The sequence below is a fragment of the Micrasema longulum genome, unplaced genomic scaffold (assembly GCF_059751315.1).
Source record: "Micrasema longulum isolate JH-2025_06_02 unplaced genomic scaffold, ASM5975131v1 h1tg000548l, whole genome shotgun sequence".
Lineage (NCBI taxonomy): Eukaryota > Metazoa > Arthropoda > Insecta > Trichoptera > Brachycentridae > Micrasema > Micrasema longulum.
Genome location: NW_028277744.1, coordinates 488,566 through 514,506, shown reverse-complemented (window position 1 = coordinate 514,506; position 25,941 = coordinate 488,566). Strand labels below are relative to the sequence as shown.

The 25,941-nt window shown below is 29.5% G+C and overlaps 1 protein-coding gene across 1 annotated transcript in view; it reads right to left on the bottom strand.

Moving 5' to 3' along the window:
* Nucleotides 1-25,219, bottom strand: part of LOC148280706 (uncharacterized) — a 38,993-nt gene extending 13,774 nt beyond the window's left edge. The window contains exon 1 of the mRNA XM_088227960.1: nucleotides 25,035-25,219. The gene's annotated coding sequence lies outside the window, so the exon portion shown is untranslated. The remainder of the gene's footprint in view (nucleotides 1-25,034) is intronic.
* Nucleotides 25,220-25,941: the final 722 nt, after the last annotated feature.

The window sequence follows — 25,941 nt, the reverse complement described above, 5'->3', positions numbered from 1 at the left end:
TCAAGCAACGGCTGAAAGTTCTGAGACCGCCATAAGAACATACTATATAAAAAAAAATATTTTATTTCATTTGTGCTAAAATTAAATCAATTGTTATTTTTATTTATTTCCTTTTTTTACTTTCTTTCCTCACAAGTTAATTCATTTTGTTCATTTTCGTTTTGTTCTTTAGTTTTAATTTTTAAGGAAGTTTTAATAAATTGATTTTTTTATTGATATATTTTACATACAAAATAAGTTTTCTCTACATTATAATGTAACAATGAAATATGTTTTTTTACATGGTTCAATTGGCTCTGAACCATTTAGCCATTTTACTGGAATAAAATTAATTATCTTTGTTATTTTTATTAGAGCCTAATTAAATCATTCATACTCAAACATGTTTTTATACTTTTAAACTAATTTTAATTACTTATATTGTATATGTATTTAAAATCAATATATTGCTGCTCTTACTATAATGTGTCATTTATTTATTTATTCACACTCTTTATCAAAATACAATTCCATGTTCACTTTGCCCAGCTAACAAGGGTACATACCCCGTTCCAAGCTAGGCAATTATATTTTAATATATTACAAAAGTTAACAAATTTATATAGAGCACAGACAAACAAAATAAAAACTTATTCGGATACACATTTTGATTCATATACATACAGACATACACATATATACACACACATATATATATATACACATGTACATACACACACACGTACATACACCCATGCGCATACACATACATACATTTATAAAAACAAAGACAATTTGTTTATGCGAAACTTCATGGTTGTCATTAATTTTGAAGATAATAATTTTTTTAAATAAACTTAAATTTATCATCTTATATTTCATTTAAAGATTCTTCTCGTCGTTTCTTTGAATCCAATAAAATATGTATGTGTATATTTGTGTTTTTCCTTTTTGAATTTTTTTTTTTTTACATCTGAGCGTGTTTTTCATTCTTTATTTTAATTCTTACCTTTTAGTTATATAATAATACGTATGACAGTGATAATATACGTATATGGATAATAATGGAGACAGCAGCGATGTTATATATTTATTCCCGAAGCAATCTCATACAGTGGTCTCTACCCCTCGATACAATCTAATTATGGATCTTCACCTTAAATAGAGTCGTTGTTTTGGAGAACTTAATATGCCCATCCAAGACGTTGAACACTCTTGGAGCTTTATATGAAAAGTGTCTTCGAGCAAACATCGTACGTGTTCTCGGTATTAATAAGTTTAGGTTCCGCGAAAACCTCGTACGGGCATTCTGTTGGCAGTTGGGACCTCCTTCCGCAGTCGCCTGACCAGAAAATTGTCAACACATTATTGATATGGATTTAACAGATATCAAGAACTTTTAACAATTAAAATAATGGTTCAAATGGGTAGGTTGGAGGGCACCAAAGCATAACTCTAAAAATAAGTTTTTGCGTCTTGATTAGGGGGTTCATGACAATTGTCGAGCAACGTCCCCAGCTAATTATGCCATAAGCAGCCACTGATAGGAAATTAGATTTTATGTTACAAATTATTATCTGAGACAGCGTCAACATAAAATTTTCCACATTCCAATATATAGGACTAACCTCCCAATGGTCATGCCTGTTGAAAGGGCTATCACTATGGTAAACAATATTACTTTCGACGACATTCTTCACGTCTCTGTGGGAGTTTTTCGTTACGAGATTCTCTTAATTTTTTAACATGTTGTTCTCATGATATAATGTTTATTTATGTGCTATTTTTAAAAATACCTACTTTTATAGACTTCTTAAATACATATGAAAAATATACAAATGTATATTTTTCATATGTATGAATAAAGATACCTTATTTTACCGTAATGTACACATATATATGAATAAAATAAATTGAAATATTAATATGGTCGTGTTGCTGTTTTCAATTTTAAATTTTCGTGACAGAGAAACATTCTTGTAATATGTAATACGTTCTGCTAGTAGATTTGAAGTTAACAATTATTTATATTTATATATCAATTATTTATTAATTTTTATTAATTTATTAATTAATTATTTATATATCAATGTAAATTTTTTCCTATAATCTTGAATTTTTTGAACAATTATGCAGCGGGAAAAGTAGGCTTTTTTAGTGCGACTTTAACAATTAATTTTTGTATTTTTTTGACCTGTAAAATATTTGTTTTAAATGCATGAACCGATGAATTAATAAATAAATAATCATTATCTCATATCGACGTTTTTTATATAACATCTTATTACCTCCTTTAAACAACAAATTATCATATAATTATTTTTTAATTGATTGATTAAAAATGTATTTAGCCGAGTCACGCGAATGCTAATTTAGAAATAATTAACTTGGGGTATCGTTTTCACATTAGGCAACCTTCTATACCTTGTGCCAATAATTTCAATAGAAGCAATTTAGAATGACAAAATATCGAAAACTAGGGCAATTATCCGGACTTTACCCTACAACGTTAGGCCTGTATTATAAGGATCGGAATTCGACTAATAGTTATTGAGTTGTATATCATTATCATTCTTATTTAGCGCCTAAAAGTGAGAAAAAAAATTGATAGAGTAATACGGAAGTCTAGTTATTAACAAGGCTTATGTCTTGAGATTGGCTGGTTTAAATACCCACTTCACATACTTTTCCTAGACTCTTCCCTCTTGATCTAAATGAGCTAAGTAAATGAGCAAATGAGCTAAAATTGTTATTGATGTAGGTGAGATTCATCTAACTGAATTATTTCACCTTTCTAAAAACGCTTGAATCCATCCGTGTTTTCCAAGCATTTGGACATACTCAAAATACTGTTGAGATTTCCGATTAATTTAATCGGCTGTGTTTTATTTCATTTTTCATACGTTAGGCAAATATTGTTACTTTCGTTTTATCAGTATATATATTATTTTTGGTTTAGTTAGTTTATTTTTAGTTTGGTTTTTGTTTTTTTAAATTAATATAAATATCATCCTCACCAGAGAAACCTGTTCTTCAAAGAATTGGAAAGTGTAAAAAAATATTTTACATTGTTTGCATTTCGCTAAATTTGATTATTTTAAAAATACGCTTATTTGCACCAGACAGATTTTTCGTATTGCATTAAATTATTTTTTTTATCTGTCAACTTAATTTTACAGTGAAGCATGTTAAAAATTTGAAAGGAAAATCATTCTTGCACCTTTGACCAAATTTTGGGTTATTATTATAATTATATAAAGACTTACATAATTATAATAATAAAGAGTAAAAACTTATTCAATGAAACACATATCTTATTACAACACTAAAACATTATTAAAATAAAAACATCAAGTATTAAAATATATTGGCCCCGATAAACTATCATATGATCGTTTGTCATTATGTGCTCAGACGATAGTTTTTATTGAGATTAAATAATTATTTTGTTTCAAAAATTAGTTTTAAGAAGAAAAAAAAAAACTCAACAAAACCAAAGAAAACGTTTTAAAATATTTGTCGAAACGAAGTTAAATAGAGATAAGGGTTAATAAATTAAAGAATAAACATTTATTTGAAACTTCAGAAAAAAAAGGTAGATTTGTTGAAAATGATATTTATTGTCGCCCTTGTTTTATTATATTCATTTCACGCAAAAATATGGTGATGTTCATCTCCAAATCTGTCTAGCAGAATAATTTGAGCATATCTCAGGCACACGAAGGCTAAGTTTTGATCAATTTTTATTTTTATTCACAATATTATATTATATGTGTGATTCTTGATTTGTTTAATTATAGTATATATTATTTATTATTATTTCAGAATAAAAATCTGTATCAAGTGAAAGTTTTTAAAATCAGCTACTTTCCAATAAGCTAATTCAATATAGATGCATACTTAAAATCACACAATTTATATATCTGATATTAGTCGATACGATTTCGCATGTTGTAAACTTAGAAATTTCCACCAAAAATGGAAAATTAGTTATTGACGCCAAAATAAACTATACCCTACCTACAAACCTATCTACTTAAATAATAGCGTAATTCAAAACTGTATCTGAAGCTTGCAAAAACAAGTTTTAATTATACTATTTGACACCGCAAACTTAGCATTCTCCATTGAGTTGGTGAAGCATAATTACAAATCTCACAATTATTTTTTCAAAGTTTTTTGCAAATATCTCAGTAACTCTTTCAAGGATATTTCCAAGTTTGCTTCTTATTTCCTCATATATATCTTTATTTACAAAATTACATTAAATAAATCGTTAATTTTTAATATAAAATAAGTTGTTCATGTGAACTTGTTAACTCAAATTTACTCGTAAGACTATTCGCAAAAGTTGGAGAGTATCATGAAACGTGTCATATTTTTATTTCGGTAGTATGTGCTACATTCTCGACACATGCTGGCCAAACGTGTGTGGTATGTTGCATTACTTGAAAATAAAGGAAATTTTAGTGTTCTTTGTTTTAGAAGGTTGGCGGCATTTGCTGTATGGTTAAATATTTTATATAGAATTAAATGTGAAAAAAATACAGAATTTTGTCAGGGAATCAAAGTAATAAAGAGTTAAAAGTTGCTCGTAATTTAAATGTGGCTATAATCTAGATTTCTTACTGATTTTTTGTTTGGTTTACTGACCCGTGAAAATCGACGCATATAACATATACATATATATTATATATAATTATAAATTAGCTGATTAGTTGTTTGATTATTTGACCTGTTTTAACTTTGAATAATTACATGGGATTTAAAAATATATTATTAAGATAAGCGTAAGCAAACCGGTATTTGCAAATTAATTTGTTCCACTTGCCCATCACTGTATATGGGTAAAACAACGTTTAATTCATGAAATATTTTCATTGACTACTTTACGCGATTACTTTACGCACTATGTAATAAATGTAACATAGCATTGGTTTATAAGTATATGCACAAGCGCAGTGTTCTGTCAAGGAAAATATGTGTAAATAAATAAGTTTTAGTAAAATATGTAATACAAAGAAACAAGGATCTTATTTAGCGGACGAGCATATCATCTCACGCATGCGCTAACGTCACGTGTATGTTTTGTTTTGCAAGAGCATTTTACCCAAATTCGCAAGAAAAATACCAGATTCGGTCCTCAATTATGAACACTATCTTCATTTGTATATATTTTCTCAAGCCTGGGTGTTCTGTGATGTAATTCACCACTGTAATTGGGCCTCCTGCCCTGTTGTGGTGCAAAAATAAATAAAAAATAAAAATATCGAGACGGTATACTTAACTTCTGTACTATCTGTATCTTCCTCGGTATGTTCTACCAACTCATCATCTCAACATCATATGATCGAAATCAAAAATGCTACCACAGTATCTCAGTTTAAATCACGTCTGAACAAACATCTCCTTTCACAATCTCTTCTCTTTTCCTCTTTTCTCTTTATTCTTTTTTCCAATAGAGTAATAATATTGAGTTAATGTTATTTATGTTCAAATACAGGTATTTGTATTTTTGTATTTTATTTTATTTTAACATTATAAACAATAATTAATAATAAAAATAATCTGACCCATGCTGAGGACACTTAACAATATACTTTGTTTTATTTTTTTTCATGTGAGAATATACAAAGAAAACTTAATATACCAAAAGAAATAACCAAGTATAACAGTTTTAAATACTGCGTATTTAAGTTTATATTTAATTTCTGTTTAACTTGTATTTTTTATATTTAAAAACGTACAATAAAAGAACAAAAACATAACACAAACTGTACGTTTGTGGAGCTGGTGATTCAATGTTCGTTTGGGCGAATGAAACTATCGATTTTATTTCTACTTAGTTTCACTATCCATTTTTTTAAATGTATATCCTTACATTTTTTTAATTTTTATTATGTATTGCATATGTTTTGTAATTAGTCACTTCAAAACGTTCAAAATTAGTCGTTTTATTGTTGAACCGCACGAGTTTAACCTTCTCCATAATGTTTTTCATTTCTGTTGTAATATGTGAATATTAACAGCTCCCCAGGGAGTTGAATCCAGTTTTTGTCTACAAAAAATTGTACAAACTCAAAATATTGTTGAATATAATTGTTAAACCATATACCTAATGATAAAATGTATTTTGTACATTTTTTAATTTATATCGCTTTTTAATTTGATTGACTTCTGACAACGTGACAACTAACAACACTCACCGGCCGCAAGCCAAAACCAACTGAAGGTTGCAGCTCACGCGGCCGGGTCACGAGCCATACGATGCACCCGAGTACAGCCGAGCGTAATGCGACACATACCGACCGTAGGTATCGAATATCGGTTGATTCGAAGTTTTGATCGGTCACTATAAATGAGTTTAGTAACTAATAACAACCAAAGAACCTACACGTGAGCTAGTCAAAGCATAAAAACCTGTCGCCATAAATCAAATACTAACGTTATCTTGACGCGCGTCAAATGTTGACAGAAAATAGGTACACACAAGGATAATTTCAATGTTCAATGCTATCTAATTAATAACTGCCACGTGCTTATGATTGATTTAATTTGTTTTCTTGTTTTTATTTTCTCGTTGAATACCTGTGTTATAATGAGAAAAGATTATCTCTATTTTGACCTGTATTTTATGGTTAAATGAACTTTTTACTATGAGCCCTTAGGCCCAATGTAAAAATGAAAAAAATGTTTAAGACAAGCGAGGCAATTTATTTTACTAATAAGATAGGTAAATTTTTACATGTAAATTGATTTTTAACATATGTAAACAGAGACTGAACATTTGAAATAAAGAAAAATAGAAGTCTAGGTATTAACTGGGCTTATGAATTGTCATTGGCTGGTTGTGATCACTTTACACTGTGTAAAATTCATAATTCTGCCTGTTGAAACATCCATATTTCCTAGTATCTTATTAGGTGAAATGGTTCGAACGGATTAATCTCTCCCACATGATTAAGACGTTGGCTCTTTTAATTTACAAAAGTCAACCGATGGAAGAATTGAGGAAATGAGGATGTTTAAACATATGCAGAATGGTGTAAAGTACACATACAAAAATGTTTTCCCTCTCTGTTGGAATAAATTTAAATAAACTATGTTTACATATTTACCATTTGTATTTTTGCTTTCAACTATTTTTTAGTTTATTCAGATAAAAAGTATAAGTATTTAATATTTGAACTGAATACATATTTCAAATAAATTTAAAACATAAATATATTTATGTACATTAACGTTTCCCATTACGTAAAAGAAAAAACAATTCTAGTGTACGTAATGGGGAGTGGCGTCTTAAAATAATGTATTAACTTTATTTTTGAAAAGTAAACGTTTTCAGTATAACATTTAAATTATAAAGAAATAAAAATATATAAGATGTTTTCAATCAGTGCTACACAAAAAGAATTGAACGGATCTTGTCTTGAGGTAGTAAATTTTTTTTGTCCTAGCTTTAATTTTATTTAGTTGTATTTTATTTTACTAGTACCCGTTTTTTTTATACGAAATTGTATTTACCATCGGTAAAATGGACTGCATAAATATTCGTCAAATAAATAAATAACTTTTCATTTCTTTCTCAAATATTTTGTATTTTGTACTCGCGGCACAAGAATTACAAAATTAAACTGTTGCATTATGACTTTTAAACAATCAAATAAGTATTATGTTAATAAAATTGGTATAAAACCACTCACCGACTTATCTGTCTACCAGTTTCGAGACGTAACCCGTCTCTTCGTCAGGATAACAACACTACACCAACATGCAAATATCACTACACACCTTCACCATAGTAGATTTGCAAAAATATAAAATCGACATGCAGGTTAGACACATGCTTCACTACGCCACCACCGAGGGTTAATGACTTATGAAGCTAATATTTCAAAAGGATTAACAATCGGAAAAGGAGGAAAAAAGAAGACTTTTTATTGTAAAAGGTTCAAAGAACCAAGAAAAATAAAAGTAAAAAAGAAACATATAAATATAAGATGACAAATAAAAGATAACAAATTGAAGTGAGAAAACCTTATGTTCTAAATATAAATAAAGCAAATTAAAATTGAGAATAATTTAAAATAAACATAAAGTGACTAGTGAGCTAGGTTATAATGAAAAAGAAAAATAATGATACAATAAGATTTTTTAAATAATTCGTTTTTCGGATCAATGTGAAAGCTTAAATAATCTTAATAACACCTTTATATTATCAGTTGTTGGATACGTATTTTTGTTTATTTCTTTATAAATAAATTACACAAATGTATAATTTATTTATAAAGAAATAAACAAAAATACGTATCCAAAATGTTCATATGTTCGAATGAAGTTCATTGATGTTCATATGAAGATGTTCTCCATCTCAATAAGAATATCTGTCAATTAAAAGTGTTTCAAATGAAAAAAATACTTCGGGACAAATTATAAATCTGTGGGAGTATGCTTGAGCTAGTATGCAATATCTCGTTAAGGGTTATAAGAATTCTACAGTTGTCGTTTTTACAGTGATACGTGTTCCTTTACAATTCTTCATTGCTTGTAATTATTTTCCCGAACACGGAAGCTCCGAGATGAGGCCCGTTAATAAATTTTTATCACGTCCATTGCGGGACACTTTCACGACATTTACTTTATTTCAACTGGAGAAGAATCAAGTCAAATAGTCGCTCGGGGGGTATTCTCGAAACGAGCGATATTTTCTCTGCAGTTGTCTCGTGTAGTAAAATAAAGTCAAACTAAAGCTTGTCTAATTTCATAAAAAAATTGACAATTTTTTCATGTTTGTTTAGCAACAATATTTAGAATCGGATCAAATACTTTCATAATCAACTATTATTATCGTCTAGAGTACTTTCATATCTTTAGTTTAGAATTCAGAAGGATACTAAATGGTTTAATATTCTTGCACAAATTAATATCTAACTGTTTAGATACCCATGATATCCTTTATAGATAAACTTTAATGTACTTCGCTATAACTTGCGTACAAATCCTGTCTTTGCTGTGGGAATTTATAAAACTAACATCGGATTCTTTTCCCCTCTGCCAAGGATCTTCAGAACAGTGAACGAAATATCACTAAACGGTATTATCGTTGTGTCCCTACAGCAAGGGCAGGCAATTAAGAAGCAAGCGGTGTAGTCGCTTCTGACTCGCGATGTCACGCTTGCTATTTCCGCCTAGATTTTGCCATAATTATACCTTTTGTTAATTATACATTTTGTAAATTTAAGTAGGTTTTAAGACGGCTTAGATTAAATATGACACATCAATTTCAATCTATTAGGGCTTACTTAAGCCTGTTAAATGGCTTTAAAAAAAAAGAAAAACAACAATATTATCTCTTTTCCGCACCTAATAGTGCATAGGGCACTGCATTGGTACACTATCTGCAGCGTATCAAAAATTTTTTTGTTACTAATATTATTTTATTTATTATGGTTTATAAACAATTAACAATACATTCGACATTGGAATAATAATCACAATTTGTTATGTTTATATATTGTTTATCAATTGTGTGTGAATACAACATGCACAAATTAAGAAAAAAAACTTTATGATTGGCATGTAAATACATATTATAAACAACAACATAATAAACAATAAAAAACTAAAATAATCATAAAAAATATAACCAATATATTTAGACCAATAGAACAAATTTCATAAACAGTAAACACATTTTACCTATTTGACTTGATCCACTCATCGATCCATGCGCAACCCACCTCCACTATCCATTTCTTAATTGTAATTTTATATTTCGAGAACTTACTTATTGTCTTTATGGATAATGGAAGTAAATTGTACACTTTAACCGTGTAGTAGGCCAATCCTCTTTGCCCGAAGGTTGTATTTATTTTTTGCAGCATCAGGGCGAAGTATCTAGTAACTCTGGTATTTGTAACGGAGGGTAGAGAATAATGTTTACGTGCGTATAGTAACAAAGCTTTTACATAAAGTTGTTTTATATATTGAAATTGAATTCTATGATTGTTATGAAAGTTATTTCTAACAGGGAACAAACAAATTACATTATTTTACCTAACTTACATAAGTGACTATTTGATTTTATAAATTGCGTTACAGTTTTCTTTTTCCTGTAATTATTTCATGTATCATTAAATATATCAATATCAGCATTACTTTTTACATAATTTTATAATCTTAAAACGTGATAATGCTTAACGGTATAATGATGATTCTCGAAATCATCATCATTCATTCATCAGTTCAGTTCGCTCGGCCATTAAGCGAAGTTTATCAAAAAATCGTCTCGCACAAACGGTTCTAAAATTTTCTAAAAAGTGCTCAATTTAAAAATAATCCATACTATCTGACCCGGCTTGCACAGGAGCGCACGTTGGTGTTATTTGTTTTGTATTTCTGTGTATTTTTCTAGTATTTTTAAGTGTCTGAATATACGTTACACGTTTTAATTATTAGTGTACCGTGCGGAAGGATACACCCTTAGACAATTTATTTGGACTCGTCCGCTTTTCGCTGCACCGAAGGCAGCCGAAGAGAACCGAGAAGAGCCGAGCCGAGCCGAGCCGACCCGAGCGAAGCCGAGCTATGTTTTAGTATTTAATAAATTTATAAAATTTAATTGTACTAAAATTAACATATTACAACGGAGATGAAGAATATTTTAGAGAAGGTTATATAGAGTTCTAGACATCTACAGGGCTTATGACCTGTCATTGGCTGGTTTAAGTAGCCACTTTACACACTATATAACATTCACCATTCTGCCCGCATTTGAACATCTATATTCCTTGATTTCTTCCATTTAATGATGTTTTTGAAGTTAAAGAGCTAAAACCTTTATTTATGCGGGTGATTTTCATCTGATTAAATAATATCACCTATAGACTAGGCAACGCCTGAAATTTTAATTTTTCAATTTTTATACTTATTCATGGACCAGTTGGATTTATCAACAATATTCAAAGTTTGTCCAAATTTTTGTAAACAAGGACTGGATTCAACTCCCTCGGGAGCTTCTAATGTTAACATATTAGAACAGAGATAAAGAACATTTAAGATAAGGTAATATAGAATTCTAGACATCTACAGGGTTTATGTTACGTTTTAACTTCGAAAACATCAACATATGGAAGAATTAAAGGAATAAAGATGTTCAAATACGGGCAGAATGGTGAATGTTACATAGTGTGTAAAGTGGCCACTTAAACCAGCCAATAACAGGTCATAAGCCCTGTAGATGTCTAGAATTCTATATTACCTTCTCTAAAATATTATATATCTCTGTTGTAATATGTTAATATTAACAGCTCCCCAAGGAGTTGAATCCAGTCCTTGTCTACGAAAATTTGGACAAACTTAAAATATTGTTTATGATAAAATTAATAAGTACACCTTTTTATTTCTGGGCATGTTTTTATTAATTTTCCTATTGCTTTTGTTAATATTTTTAAGAAAGGTATTTTATGTTGCAGTTTTTAAGTGTATCATAATTTTTAGAATATCTATTTAAATTTATATACTTAATGAAAATTGAATTTTTAAAAACTGATAAGTTTATTATGTTCGTATTTTTTTTTCTCTCTTATATACATTAAGTATTTTCAAATGACATTATTCAATAGTTTTACATAAAATAATTTCACAATTTAGATTCCAATAACGACTAAAATAAATGTTTAAAATGTTCTGATGTTTGCACAGGAATAAGTTGTTCTACATATGATCATAGTTTGTAAGAATATACTGAATACCAGTGGCGAGCCGTGATTTATTTTTTAGGTAATCTACAAAAAAATTTCATTAATTTGAGCCTACATAAGTACATAAAATGTAAGTAATGAAATGATAAATGACTTTTTTTTCTGTGGTTCTGTAAAATCAACTCAAACAACAATTATTATTAACCACGCGATAAACGTTGCTTTATTCTACATTATTTTAATATAGCGCTTGTACAAAAGTTTATTTACAAATACCACAATGACAATTAGCAGATCTTTCCATTATGATTTAACTGACAACACTGAGCACTGGCCGATTCCTTTTAAAATGAATAAAGCCGAAAATGGCCACTGCGAACGCCACATGTCCTATGTGATACATAATACATACGTCAACGGTATCAAAGAAAAATAGTCCTTCAGAAACAATTTTCGAAATACTAGTTTTCAAAGGGAGAATCTTCAAATAATATTTGTAATCTGCAAGCTCGTTTTAGTACTAAAAAAGCTGCCTCGGGATAATGATGTAAAATATGTACATTTATTGTATGGAAAAATGAGCTGAGGTAATCGGCGCTGGATGAACTTCATATATATTTTTTTGTAGGAACATGTAAACGGTGATGGTAATTTAAAATAAATGTCAATTTTTTTTTCTCCATAAACATATTTACTATAAAATATTATTATCAAAAGTCATATATAATGGTAAGCTTTACATAATCACTTATTTTGACGATTCGTCACTGCTGAATACTTCTTCGCATATTGTGAATTACCTGAAAGCGAGACGTTTCGCGTCCAGTGCGACAAACGGCGCGTATTACGTTACTTGTACGAAATGTTTGTCGAAACGCACTAGGCGAACATGATGTGTGTCAAAGTAACGTGACTATTTTTTTAAACCAGAAAATTATTTTTTAAAAATCTGTGTTTTTATACATTTATAGTTATATCATCAGAATTGTAAACATCCGCACTAAATATTTCATATCGGGTTGTGGTCCCGCGGCTAGTGTCTCGAACTCACGGATCAAAGGTCCGTAGCTTAATTTCCACTCTACCCCAACTTGATTCCCATTTTATATTAGTGAGTTTTTTACAACTCGTAGAAAATGGTCATCAACACAAAATATTTGGGTAAACTCTTAAAACGCAAAGATTTATTTCTTGTATTAAAAAAAATCCTTTTTCTTATTGTTAGTGGTGGGAGTCAGTGCTATGCAAGCTCCTGACGTCACTGCGACCCGTGAAAATGCTTTGTGACGGGTCCCCGTGAAGAGCGTGAGTGGAAGGCGAGATTTTACATTTTGCTAAATCTCCCCCTCCAAGCCCAGATCCGTAAAGTATCGGGTTATCAGGTAGGGGGCGAGCTCTTCAACATCCTAAGGTTTAACCAGTGGTCCCCCGAGGATAAGCCTCCTTTTATGATGCAAACATCATATTAACATAGAATGTGTAAAGGTGTTTCCTTATCTGCACTGCAGAACCTAAATCTAGAAATATATATGAAGGTTTTCACGGTCATTGTTGTCAATATGTTTTTTTTTATGGGTGATACCGTGTGTGTTGGATTTGTTCTGACGTTTTGGCTACCATCGCAGAAGCCATCTTGAGGGTAAACTGAGTGTCTCGTAGAAAAAAGTGTGTGTTTAAGTACTTGTAATCAAAACTCAACATTGTTTCCAGCACTACATACTACAAAAACTAATAGAAATGTGCCTACTGCCGACTGCGACACGGTACAAATTACAAGTACTTAAACACATATTGTTTTCTGCAAAACACTCAGTTTACCCTTAAGGTGGCTCTTGCAATGGTAGCCGAAACGTCGGAACAAATCCAACACGCACGGTATCACCCAAAAAAGAAACATATTGACTACATCTAAGAGTTTCGAAAAGGTTCATTATATCGAGGTGTTTGTTCAATCTGCAGTGCCGTGTAAGGATTTATTAGGTCAAAAGCAAAACATTGCAAGTAACTTTTTATCAATTTCTTCGCATGGTGCTGGCCAGGTACTTAAAAAAATATATACATTCGTATTCATTTATTCATACAAATACATATTACAAAAAAATACATTAATAACGTGCCCATTACTCTATGAGGCCAAGAGCCAGTGTTGAGTTGGAATACAAAATCATGGAAAATATGAATAAATAAAAGATGTTTTCAACATCCTCCTTGAATTCCAAAATACTATGCCTGTTCGTGGCTATTAGTCCCCCTACTAAATTTATTTTATTTTATTTTGTCGAATACGGCACACTGACCAACTAGTCCAGGGTACGATCTCTAGCTCCGCCTACTTAGTATACTCCGCCTGTACTGCTTCCTAACGAAACAAATGCTTATGATTCATGAGTCGTCAGAGTGTGGGAAACTTGAGAAGATAATATGGAATAGGAACTACAAAATATCTTTAAAAACTCATTCATGTTGACTGCATACCAAATTTTGTCACTGACGAAAATAATTTATTTACGATTCTTTTAAAAAGTTGTATCTATGCTATGCTATTTAATAAAGCAACTAACAGTGTAACATTCAAAATCTAAGAAACATTATGTAAATTTGTATTGAAGTATTTATTATTATTATTCATTTTAGGCAGGCAGTTTTTGCTGATGCGCCTATATCTCGTATACTGCTTTTTGTCCAAGTTCTTCTTCCTTCAAAAAGCATCCAAACGGTTTTTGTACTGGTTGACCGAAACGGAATAGATAACTGGACTCGGCAATTTATTCCAGTCTTAAACTACCCTGCTGAAAATGAAGTTTTTCTTGGAATCTGTGGTGAATAGGTGGAATTGGGGACGATAAAGCTTCCAGTTATGACTCCGTCAATTTGTGTTGGGATTTAATAATTACATCTTACACAAGGGGCAGTCATAGTAATTATTGAGTATCTTTTAAGTTTCTATCGAGTCCCTTCTCTTCCGTCGTTCTTCCAATGATGTAAGCTCTAGTGAAAAAAAAATCCAATGTATCTGGTGCTTATAACTTTCCATCTGCCCATTAAAATTACAACGCATTTAATCTGAAACGCCTTGTATATTTTTATATCTAAGATTTGTATTTACCATGTGGTTTTTTTTACTACGAATTTTTATTAAATTTTTAAAATATTTTTAGTGTGTTTTTTTAATACGTATTTTACAATGTTTTTTATTTTATTTTCACTGTGTCTACTACCTTTATTTATTTTTTCTTTGCATTGATAACCGTTTGTTTGGGTGCATGTGCTTTTTAAAATGCATGTCGTATTGGTTTTATATTTTCGGGCAAAAAATATGGTGAAGGTGTATAGTGGATTTTGTATGTTAGTTAAATTATTGTCCTGAGGAAGAGACGAGTACGTCTTGAAACCGGTAGACATAGAAAAGTCGGTAAGTGGTTATATAAAATAACATTTAGTTATATGTATTATATTTATGAGACTATTATTTATGTTAATAATCTTAAGAGGAAGCAAATTGATTTGAAAGTATGAAAGGTATTTATAATATATATATATATATATATATATATAAATGTCTGTTGGCTTTCCAATAAAATAAAATAAATAATTAAATAGTTTTTTTTGTATTTCAAAAAACTGCAAATCCACAAATCTACACATGCCTAAAGTGTTGTCTTTTTCATAAAAAAAATCGATACTCAAACCACAAAAAAGGTAGACTAAAAGTCACAAAACTTATTGTACAAGTTTCTAAAATTAGTAACCCGAGACAAACAAAATTATAAAGTTTTAATATTAGCAAATGTGGCTTTGCATCGTTCAGATGAATTTAACAGTAATGTATTAAAAATTTCACAACACAACCATAATACTCGCTCCACGCATAATTATGGTGTAATAGTGCCAAAAATATGTAATCAGTAATAAGCATGGTAGTCAAACTCTGTTATTAAGTATATAGCATTTTCAATTTATTACCAAAAGAACTAAATTTTTGAATATCATTGAAGAGTAAAATAAAAGAGTGGCTACTCTATCAAAAGTTTATATATCAATGCTTATATTGTATCCTAGGAATAATAGTGGCACAACTCAAATAATTTAGGAAACCCTAGTGAGGTCACACTATTTTTATTATTATTTATAGTTTGTAAGCGAAAAATATGAATAAATAAATAAATAAACTCATATTTACCGAAGAGAACTTACACACACCCGCGCCATAAGTAAACTAGCATTTATTCTCAAAAACAAAGACATAACTTATAGTTCATTCACTTGTTTTATCTAGTTTTAAGTGTTTTTAGGAATAACAATGGCATAATGATCATTATGCCACTATTATTTCTTGAATTTTAGTAAAAAATGGGAGTACAACATTGTCATTTTTTCTATTTCAGTATTTTTTTTTTATAAGAATTACGCCATTATTTTGCAGATAGATGATATTCAGGAACATTCCTGCATACTTAACTTAAAAAATGTCAATTTTGGACTTATGGTAGTTTTATAAGCCTGTGGCCGTATTACAATGGGAAGTTAACATTTATCTTCAATTTTATGTACAAAGTAAATTTACGTTTTCCATATGAAAAAAAAGAATATATACTTTTTGAACATGTTTACACTTACATATTACTGATGAAGATGTTTTTAATTTTTATGCAAATACACACATTTTCGTACATCAATATCGATTTGTACCGATAAAGATAGCGTTTTTAATCGCGGCTAAAATACGTACGGATGATTTATGTACATTGTTCATTCAATTTATATTGTGCTATTTATGAAAAAATCTCTATGACACTATTAATTATTTATTAATAAAAATTTCCGCCGACAAGTCACAAAATGTGACTCAATTGGATTAAATTATTTTGTGAATTCGTTTTCTTCAAGATGATTTTTTTCAAACAAAACAACACAAACAAACTATCACTCCGCTTCCCCGTAAGGATAGGCAGCGATGCTGAAACGCTAAATCACTCTGTATTTGCATACATACCTCGCTTCCTTTAAATTCATACACCTTATTATGCACGCGTGCCGATTATTCCGACTTTTGACATGTTCATCTTTAAGTATTTGTTGGATTTAGTCATGCCATTTCTTTCTCAGTTTTCCTTGTTTTCTGCATCTATTAACATTCGCGCCTTAAATACTTTTAGCCGTTCTTTCACCGTCTATTTGCTCTACTTGTTTGAACCACATCACCCCTTTCTTGATTTTGTTTATAAGGCTTGTCTCAGCCTCACATAATGGACGAATCACTGATTTTAAAAAAAGTCTAAAAAAGATATACGATAATTTAGTCTAAATCATTTATCTTTGCTTTTTAAAAATTATTTTCTAGTTGATTTTTAACCGTCAAATTCAACAGATTTCGGAATGCTTTTGGGAAGGAAAAAATAGGATATAATGCGGAATAAAAAGTGTAATGGTTTCTCTCTATTCATTACGAAAGGTGTCAAGTTTTAGGTAACTTATATTCTGGATATTTCCATGCAAATGTTTATGTGACACTACCATGCGCGAGATATCTTGATTGTAGCACTAAAAGAATTTATGATATTATTTTTTTATTTTATTATTTTACTATACATGGCTAACCAACCTTTTAAGAATACAAGCAATAACAAAAATATATATACCTACATACCAGGCGCGTGCGGCAAATATTAGCAGTAGGGATGCTGACAAAAAAATCACGTTCTTACTTTTAGTATAGGTCTACTTATAGATCTACTTATATCATATAATGTTTTACTTTAATCAGTAACGTATTTGTAAATTTACGCTGTTATAAAATTAACATTTGAATAAATCTTGAGCATATGATGACAAAATAGTTTGTTTTTCTGAATAGTTTTATTTTGAAATTTTGAGCCAGATTAGAATGGATGTTGCATATAATTCCTTTTGTAAGGCGCACTTGACGTATTATATTTCATAAATTGTCCTATATAAGTTTTTAATTTTGATAATAATTTCTAGTAAATCGTCTACATATTTTATCGAAGAAAGATACATTTGTGGCAGTGTATAATAATGTTATAAATACACGTAGGATAAAAATCAATGTTGCAATTTAAACACATATTTTTAAGTGTTTCAGTAAACTATTAAATAAATTTAAAAAACATTTTTATTTATATCATTTAATTAACTTTTCAATACGCCCAGGGGGCATTTGTAAAAATAATACAGGGAAGTTAATACATAGAAATAATATTAAAATAAACAGAATCACTTTTTTAAAAACATGTAGAAATCAAAAAAAATATGAATTCAATGTTACATTAATTGTTACATATGAAAATATGCATAAAAAGGGATAATGATAAACAGTAGGTATATAATTTATTTATTTTTTTATTTTATTATTTTGCTTTGCATTTTTTTGTTTCTTTTTATGTTATTTTATAAACTTGCCAAACACAAGAGCCATACTCTTTTTGACAAGTTCAATCTTAAGTGTTCCATTTTTTTACTGAATGTATTATTTATTTATGCTAATAAAGGTTTTTATTTTAAAAAATAATAAAAATAATAAAGTAAATAATAAAAATTAAAAAGCAAAATACATCCCACAAGTAGGTTTCGAGATCTTTTAGAATTTTAAACGTCTAGCTTGTATGAAACGTAATAGTGTGCGACGGTGGAATACAAACATATCCTACAATAACACGGTGGTTGAAGACACTAGTACATTATTCATCCCAACTCAATACAGTACTTAAGTCTAATAAAAAAATGTGGACTAATAAAAAAAATACATGTACCTTTCTTATGTGAATTAAATGTGTTATACAGGTCTTAGGAAATGGTGTTACAAAGTATAAACAAGTGTGAGAACGATTATGGTAAACAAATTTATAAATACATTTTATCTGCTTATTAGTTAAGATGTGCGAATCAAAACTGTAAGATCTAAAAGATATGATTCTAAAAGAAACCTCTCATATTGACATTTTTAACTTGAGTCTCTGTGAATTCAAATCATGTCTTTATAAATATTTTTTGATGTTTTATAGTAACGATAAACGATTGATTTGCAAAAGCTTCTTATGCTAATGATCTTCTGCTAACTCATTTTATGTTCATAATATGGCGACTTTTTTATATCTTGTGTATGTTTCTTGTTGTTTTCATTTTTCTTTTTGTAAAACTGAATTCATTGTAATGTTATATTCTATATTGTACATGTGCCGTATAAAATAAATAAATGAATGAATATTGCATGCTATATTTTTATTGCCCATATTCGTCTTTGCTGCATAGTTATTTGAAGTTATTTTTGTTTAGTTTCTTGTAAATACATATCTGTATATTACTGTTGTCATTGTCTCAGTCCGTATGAATAATAAATTAATTTAAATGAATAAATTTCAAATCAAATCATTTTGCCAAATTTCAACATTAATAATTATTGTACATGTAAAAAATACGCAGGCCATAAGTTTTGAATTTCATCTGATAATTTCATCTCATGTATCATATACGCCAAGAATTGAGTAATTTAAATTCGCAATTAACATACAATGAAATTTTTCCCAGATTGGATGAAACTTCTTGTGACAACTTTCTTTTGAATAATTCATATTTTATTATTCAGCTATTTGTGAAAATATTATTATTCTCAATGAAATTTGTCCTACACAGTATTAAACGTTGTGTAATTGGCATATATAACTGTAATGAAGAACAATTTTAAGAACAGAATTTGAAGTGTTCGCGTTTATAAAGGTTTGCCTGGCGTTCGGTGTTTTATTATTTTGATTATAATACTTGATAATACTTGATTCAAAATTGACATTAAATGCAAATTTTGAACACGTTATTAAAAAAATATCAAAAAAAATATTTTTCCTTAGTAGATTGAGAAATAAATTAAATAAAGATACTGCAGAACTAATTTACAAAACAATCATTCTTCCACATATAGATTACTGCTCAACAATATTATTTTTAGCAAACGAAAGAAATTTAAATAAACTAGAAATTTTACAAAATAAAGCGATGAGAATAGTTCTTAAGAAAAATAAATATAGCAATGTTAAAAAAATGAGAGATGAACTAAAATGGTTATCTGTAAAAAGAAGACTTAAATTCAATATGTTGATATTTATACATAAATTTTTTCACCATAAATTACCAAAATATTTTAAGGATAAAGTTGTCTTAAACAAAAATTGTCATGAATATGCTACTAGACAAAAGGATAAAATAAGACTACCATTATTGAAAAGAGCTGAGTCGCAAAATTGTTTGATGTATAAGGGTTTAAAAATGTATGATGAGATGCCTGAATGTATGAAGAATGAAAAGTGTCTGAAAGAATTTAAAAATAAATGTATAAGTTACTGTAAGGAAATGTAAATATATATAGATGATGTAAATGTACATAATAGTTTATATTAGTTTTAATATAAGCTAACTTAAGAAATAAATAAAAATAAAATAAATAATTTGCAAATTTAAAATATACCATAACATCAACTTTAAAAAAAATCCACAGAGGCATGGCCTGTGTGTGGGCAATTTTATTTTTAATTTCAATAAAGGCTACTGAAAGAATACGATAGACATAAAAAAAAAAAATAAGTACTAATATTAGAAAACGACTTTTTTGTAAATAAAAATTACAAAATTATAACAAAAGTATATGTTATTCCTTAAAAAAGAAAGTATTTTATCCATAATTTTCTCTTATATAAATGAAATTTACGTAAAAATGGTAACTGAAAGATTATATTTGATCTAGTTTTTTGTATAAAGTTGTAAATAATATTTTTAATTAAAATTTATTTCAACCGAGAGGCAAACCATTTTTGAGAAGGGAAAGATTGAAGAGTTGAGGAAATGTGGATGTTCAAACATAGGCAGAATGTTGAATGTTACACAGTGTGTAAAGTGGCCGCTTAAACCAGCCAATGACAGGTCAAAAGCCCTGTAAATGCCTAGACTTCCAGATTCCTTTCTCAAAAATGTTTTCTCTCTCTATTGAAATTTAAAAAAAATGAATAACTCCCTACGGAGGAAATCCAGCCAGTCTGCAAGCATTTGGACATACTCAAACATTGTTGAATATTTTTAATTTTCCTGATTTAGTCAAATGCACCTATTTCAATGTGCCTAATAGGACAATGAGGCATCATATTTATTGTAGATATATTAACTTGTCGAATTCGCACATTAATTTTCTGTTCCCGAGAATTCATTCCCTTGGGAAAAAAAATGGACTTATTTGCTATAACTTTGTCAAACTTAAAGAGCCTTATTCTTAAATTAAATTGAATAACCATTTGATTTTTATAGGTAAATGGTTTTAATTTTTATTTGTAATTTTGTATCTCACAATTATTTATAACCTCTGTATATGTAAAAGTATTTTGGACGTTAAAAATAAATAAATAATTCCAACAAAATTTTAAATCAATACAAGTTTAAATAATTAATAAAAACAGCGTCTTTGTCTTCCTTATTATGAGTTATATTCTCGTGCTCTTTCTTAAACTGTAAAACTGTTTTATTGGCATTACTTTCATTCTTATAATTATGCTTCATATAGTAAGAATATGGATATATATTTTTAAAGTATAAATATTTTTTGTATTAAAATGCAGCATATTTTACTTTCCATATCCGATTTGAAAATATCCATTTGGAAACTACAAAAAAAAAACATAATCATGTAAATAAATAAGAGAGATATATCAAATCTTGTATCCTGAGTGGACTTGTCTTACATCATAGCTATACAAAATTTTAAAATGTTTAAGCAAAACTGATACGAAGATCTTTTCAATTGATTTGAATTAACATTATTTTAATGAACTGATTCGGTAGAATCTCACCCACCTAATGAAAGGTATCAATGTCTTTAGTTCCTTTTTTTTAAAAGGAATAACCCGCTAAGCCTCTATTTAGAGGCTTGTTAGCAGGTAAGAAAGATGGGATATGGAAGGAGGTAATGAAATATACACTATAATACTCAGGCCAATTGAGAACAAAATCTATCTTGGATTATTTTTCTTGCAACTGGCGGGAATCGAACTAGCGACGCATGTTTCACAGTTGGCCGTCTAACCAACAGCGCCACGGCGCCAATAATCGCCAATAGGCGCCAATAAAATAAATAATAAAATTATGGATGATTAAATTTTTTTAAATTTTTTTTTTATTTATTTTGGTTTACAAACAACAAATAATACATATGACACTGGTGTAATAATCATGAATTGTTATTTTAGATACTGTTCATCAATTATATGTGAACTCAGCATGCACAAAAAAAGATGAAAAAAAAAAAAAAATGTATTTTTCTAAATTAGCTAGCCTAATTAAATTCTATGATTGTTATAAAAAATTTGTTATAATAATTTATAATAAATTAAATAAATAAATAAATTGCTAATATAAAGGCTGAATGGCGAATTTTAGCATTGTGGAACTGATCACTTAAACCCGCAAAAGGCAAATCACAAGCCTTGTACATGCATAGATTTTCAATTATTTTTTTTTAGTTTAAGGCAATGAAAAAATATGAATCGACTTTCACATTAGTTAAAAATGAATAACGAAAAGAACTTCAACCTTAAACGAAGATAGGAAAATGTGTGGTAATTTTTTATTTCTTGTTTTTGTGTATGCGTTACTTATAATGGTTATTTATTTTAGAGATTTTATCGGCTAAATAACAAAGCTATTTGTTTTACGATTTAATTCAATCTATCTTCGTCGATAATATTTATCGAATCAATTATTTCTCCTTCTTCACATTATCCGCAACCAATGGTGCATATAGCACCGCAAATGAGCACCAGACAAAGCGGTGTATTGATTTATGATAGTTCTAATCTATGATGATTCGTGTTTTAGTCAGATTCATAAATATTCGAAGAGCCAGCCTTATTAAAGTTTTATTAAGTATCAAACCATTCATGTTCTATCCGCACAAAACTGAATATAAATTTTAATTGTCAAAATATTACCAATTACATTTTCTGGGTAAGAGGTCAGCGTATTTTTCAGCCAAACAATAGGTTTTGAGTTTGAAACGCGATATGGTTGATATTATATACTGACATAAGAATATATTCAGGTTTGGATACTTAAATCCACAAATTTGGATAAAACCAGTGACCGGTCTCATCACTTTCAAGAAATATTCTAGACTGGTTTTTTTGATAAAAAAATTCAACGGATTAAAAAAAGAAATGCAAATAATTCAATTAATAATGAATGTTTTGAGTATGCCCAAATGTTTGCAGACAGGCTGGATATCCTCACTGGGAAGTTTTTAAGATCAAAATTTCTTACATAAAAGAGGGAAAACATATTGAGAAGGGAATATGGAAGTATTGATATTTACAGGGCTTATGACCTGAATTCAATTACTATTAAATTATTTTTGATTCTTTATCCTTGCTTAAAATAATAAAGTGGTATTATTTTTAAACTGAAACATTTCAAAGCCGCTTTAGACTTATCATCTTACCTTTTTTTTTTTTTTTAATTAATATATGCGTTTTTATGATTTATCCAAATATTTCATTTTGAAAGCCATTTTCGATGAGTTGTAAAAACTATTTAAAAATGGAATCAAGTTGGGGTGGGATTCAAACCACGGAACTTTGGTCCGTGAGTCCGAGACACTAGCCACAGGACCACAACCCGATTTATTTATTTCTTTATTCATTTATAATATATATGGCTTAAATCAATAACAACAGATATATGAAGAAACATATGTACAAGAAACTGAACAAAAATAACATAAAACTATGTAGCAAAGACAAACAAGGGCAATAAATTGATAGTACACAATATATTCCTTGAGCTAAAACTCGAGTTAATCCATCTTCATCCCACATTGTTTTAGTGGAGAAGAGATCTACAGAAAGCCGGAAGATCTATCCCAAAGAATTTCAAGTTGTTTGGCAAATTGACTTATTTACACATTCTGGACATTGTGGCATAAAAACAAACGTTGCTCCTAAAAGATTTGATAGACAGCTGACTTTAACTTTTGGTGACATGTTTGTAAACATGAAAAAATGAAATTGCAACAGAGAAGGAATATCCCTTAATGAATTCAGTATTTTGAAAATGCAAGTAAGGTCCCTCTCAGTTCTACGTTTCTCCGATGAAGACAGATTAAAAGATTGCTCCATTTTGAAATTGGGATAATTACCCCTTTGCAATCCGAGCAACCATGTCACTTTTCTTAAAAATCGGTGTTGGACAAATTTGATATGGTCAATGAGTCCTAGAGAAAAGAGACAAAATTGGAGAAGCGTATTCTATGTAGATAGAGTTGAACTAGTAAGCAGTAAAGAGTTTTGATTGTACGAATATTTTTCATGTATGTTACAATCAATTATTAAGATACGCTCTAATGTTGTTTCTTATGTACCATTTATCATCATTCACCCTTTCACATTCACCTTTCCACATCTAGTGCTGCATATGACACCATTTTGGTCAACCAAATGCAGTGTATTTCGAATTATTACTCAATGGTAAGGTGATCAGCTTTTGGCTTCAGGTGCCAGTCCAGCAACAATGGGATATTGCAGTTTAAACTTTGTTCTGTGCGCAAGACAGTAATGATTTTATTGGAAGAATGAATGCCTTTGCAGACTTTCTTCTAATAGTGAACGATTAAGGGGATTATGTTTCTACATATAAGATATACATCTATGGTAATCTGTTGTAAAAATAATGAACAAAGATAATTTTAAATTATCTTGTAATCAATTTTATTTACCAAAATACCAGGTATAATATAATTCTTGATAAATTTTGTCTTATTGAAACATTTTCAATATCAAACATAGGTTTCAAAGAATTTGAATTTAAAAGTTATCGACTTAAAATACTGAATTTTTTTTTTGTAACCAGCTAAATTAATATTTTAGAGGCTTGTCAACAAGTGAAAAAGAAAGGACATGGAAAAAAGCTATGAAAAATATTTTTCTTTGCAACTGGCGGGTATAGAACCCGCGTCACGCCAGTTTCACAGTTAATCAACTGTGCCACTGCGCATCACCCAATTTAGGTATTGATAAGATCGTGAAGTTTATTTAGTTTGGAAACATCAACATATTTAATATACGATAGGTTGTTTTATCTACCGTTTACTCTTAAATTAAAAATCCACAAATATAAAACGGGACATCATGGAAGCTGTGGCGGCTGTCAAGTACAAATTCAATTGAACATTTAATAAATCTGTATCATTTGTAACTCGTTTTGTCTAATTAAAACATTTTCAAATACGAATTAGATTACATCTTATTTTAAATATATGATAAATGAAAACGTATTTCTACCAACTAACTTAGTAAATTAATAGGTTACCTTTTTTTACGACCGTAACCATTGTAACTTATCCTCAGAATCCACTCTTTAGTTCACAGTAAACAAACAAGTAGCACAAACACTTTGAAGAACTTTGAACTCCAAATAATAAAATTAAACTTCGCGAGAAACTGAAATAGTTCCGACAGTATAAGACACCGCCTGAAGTGAGGCTCTATGTCCGGCGCCCGCGCAAGTTGAGCGGCGACTGAAGTGTCCGCCCGCTCGCGTTCCCTATATACGGATGCCTTATTACTAGCATATCGGACTCCTGTAAAGCCTCCAATATAATCCCCATAATAGGCACTTAATATGTTTAATCAAAAATCAAATCAAGCAGTCCCCTATGTTAATTCAGGAAAATTTAAATCATTTTAATGTCTGGGTTGATGAAGATTGTGAAATAGAATCAAAACCCTGGAATAATGTTTTTAACTCGATATCTACTCTCATGTAAAAATCTCGAAAACTGAAATTGAGTAGAGATAAGTCTGCATCGTTGTGTAGTGGTTAGCGCGTTCGTTTACCATGCTCTGGTACCGGGTTCGATTTCTCAGAGGCAATTTCAATCGGAGGTTAACAGAGTAATATTAAATTGTCTACAAAGTAAAATCAATATTTGTGTTCGAAAAAGTAAATATTTATATGAGGATTTAAAGTACCTTAGTCAGTAATCTGGAGTTAAACAAGTTTAGAAAAAAAAGATACATGCATATAAAATTTTTGTAGATAAAATTCAAGATAAATGTTAACTTCCCATTGTTATACGGGCCTTAGGAAGATATAAGAATTGGATTGTGGTCCTGTGGCTAGTGTCTCGGACTCACGGATTAAAGGTCCGTGGTTCGAATCCCACTCTACCCTAACTTAAATAGGTGCGAAGGTTTTCACGGTCACTGTTATCAAT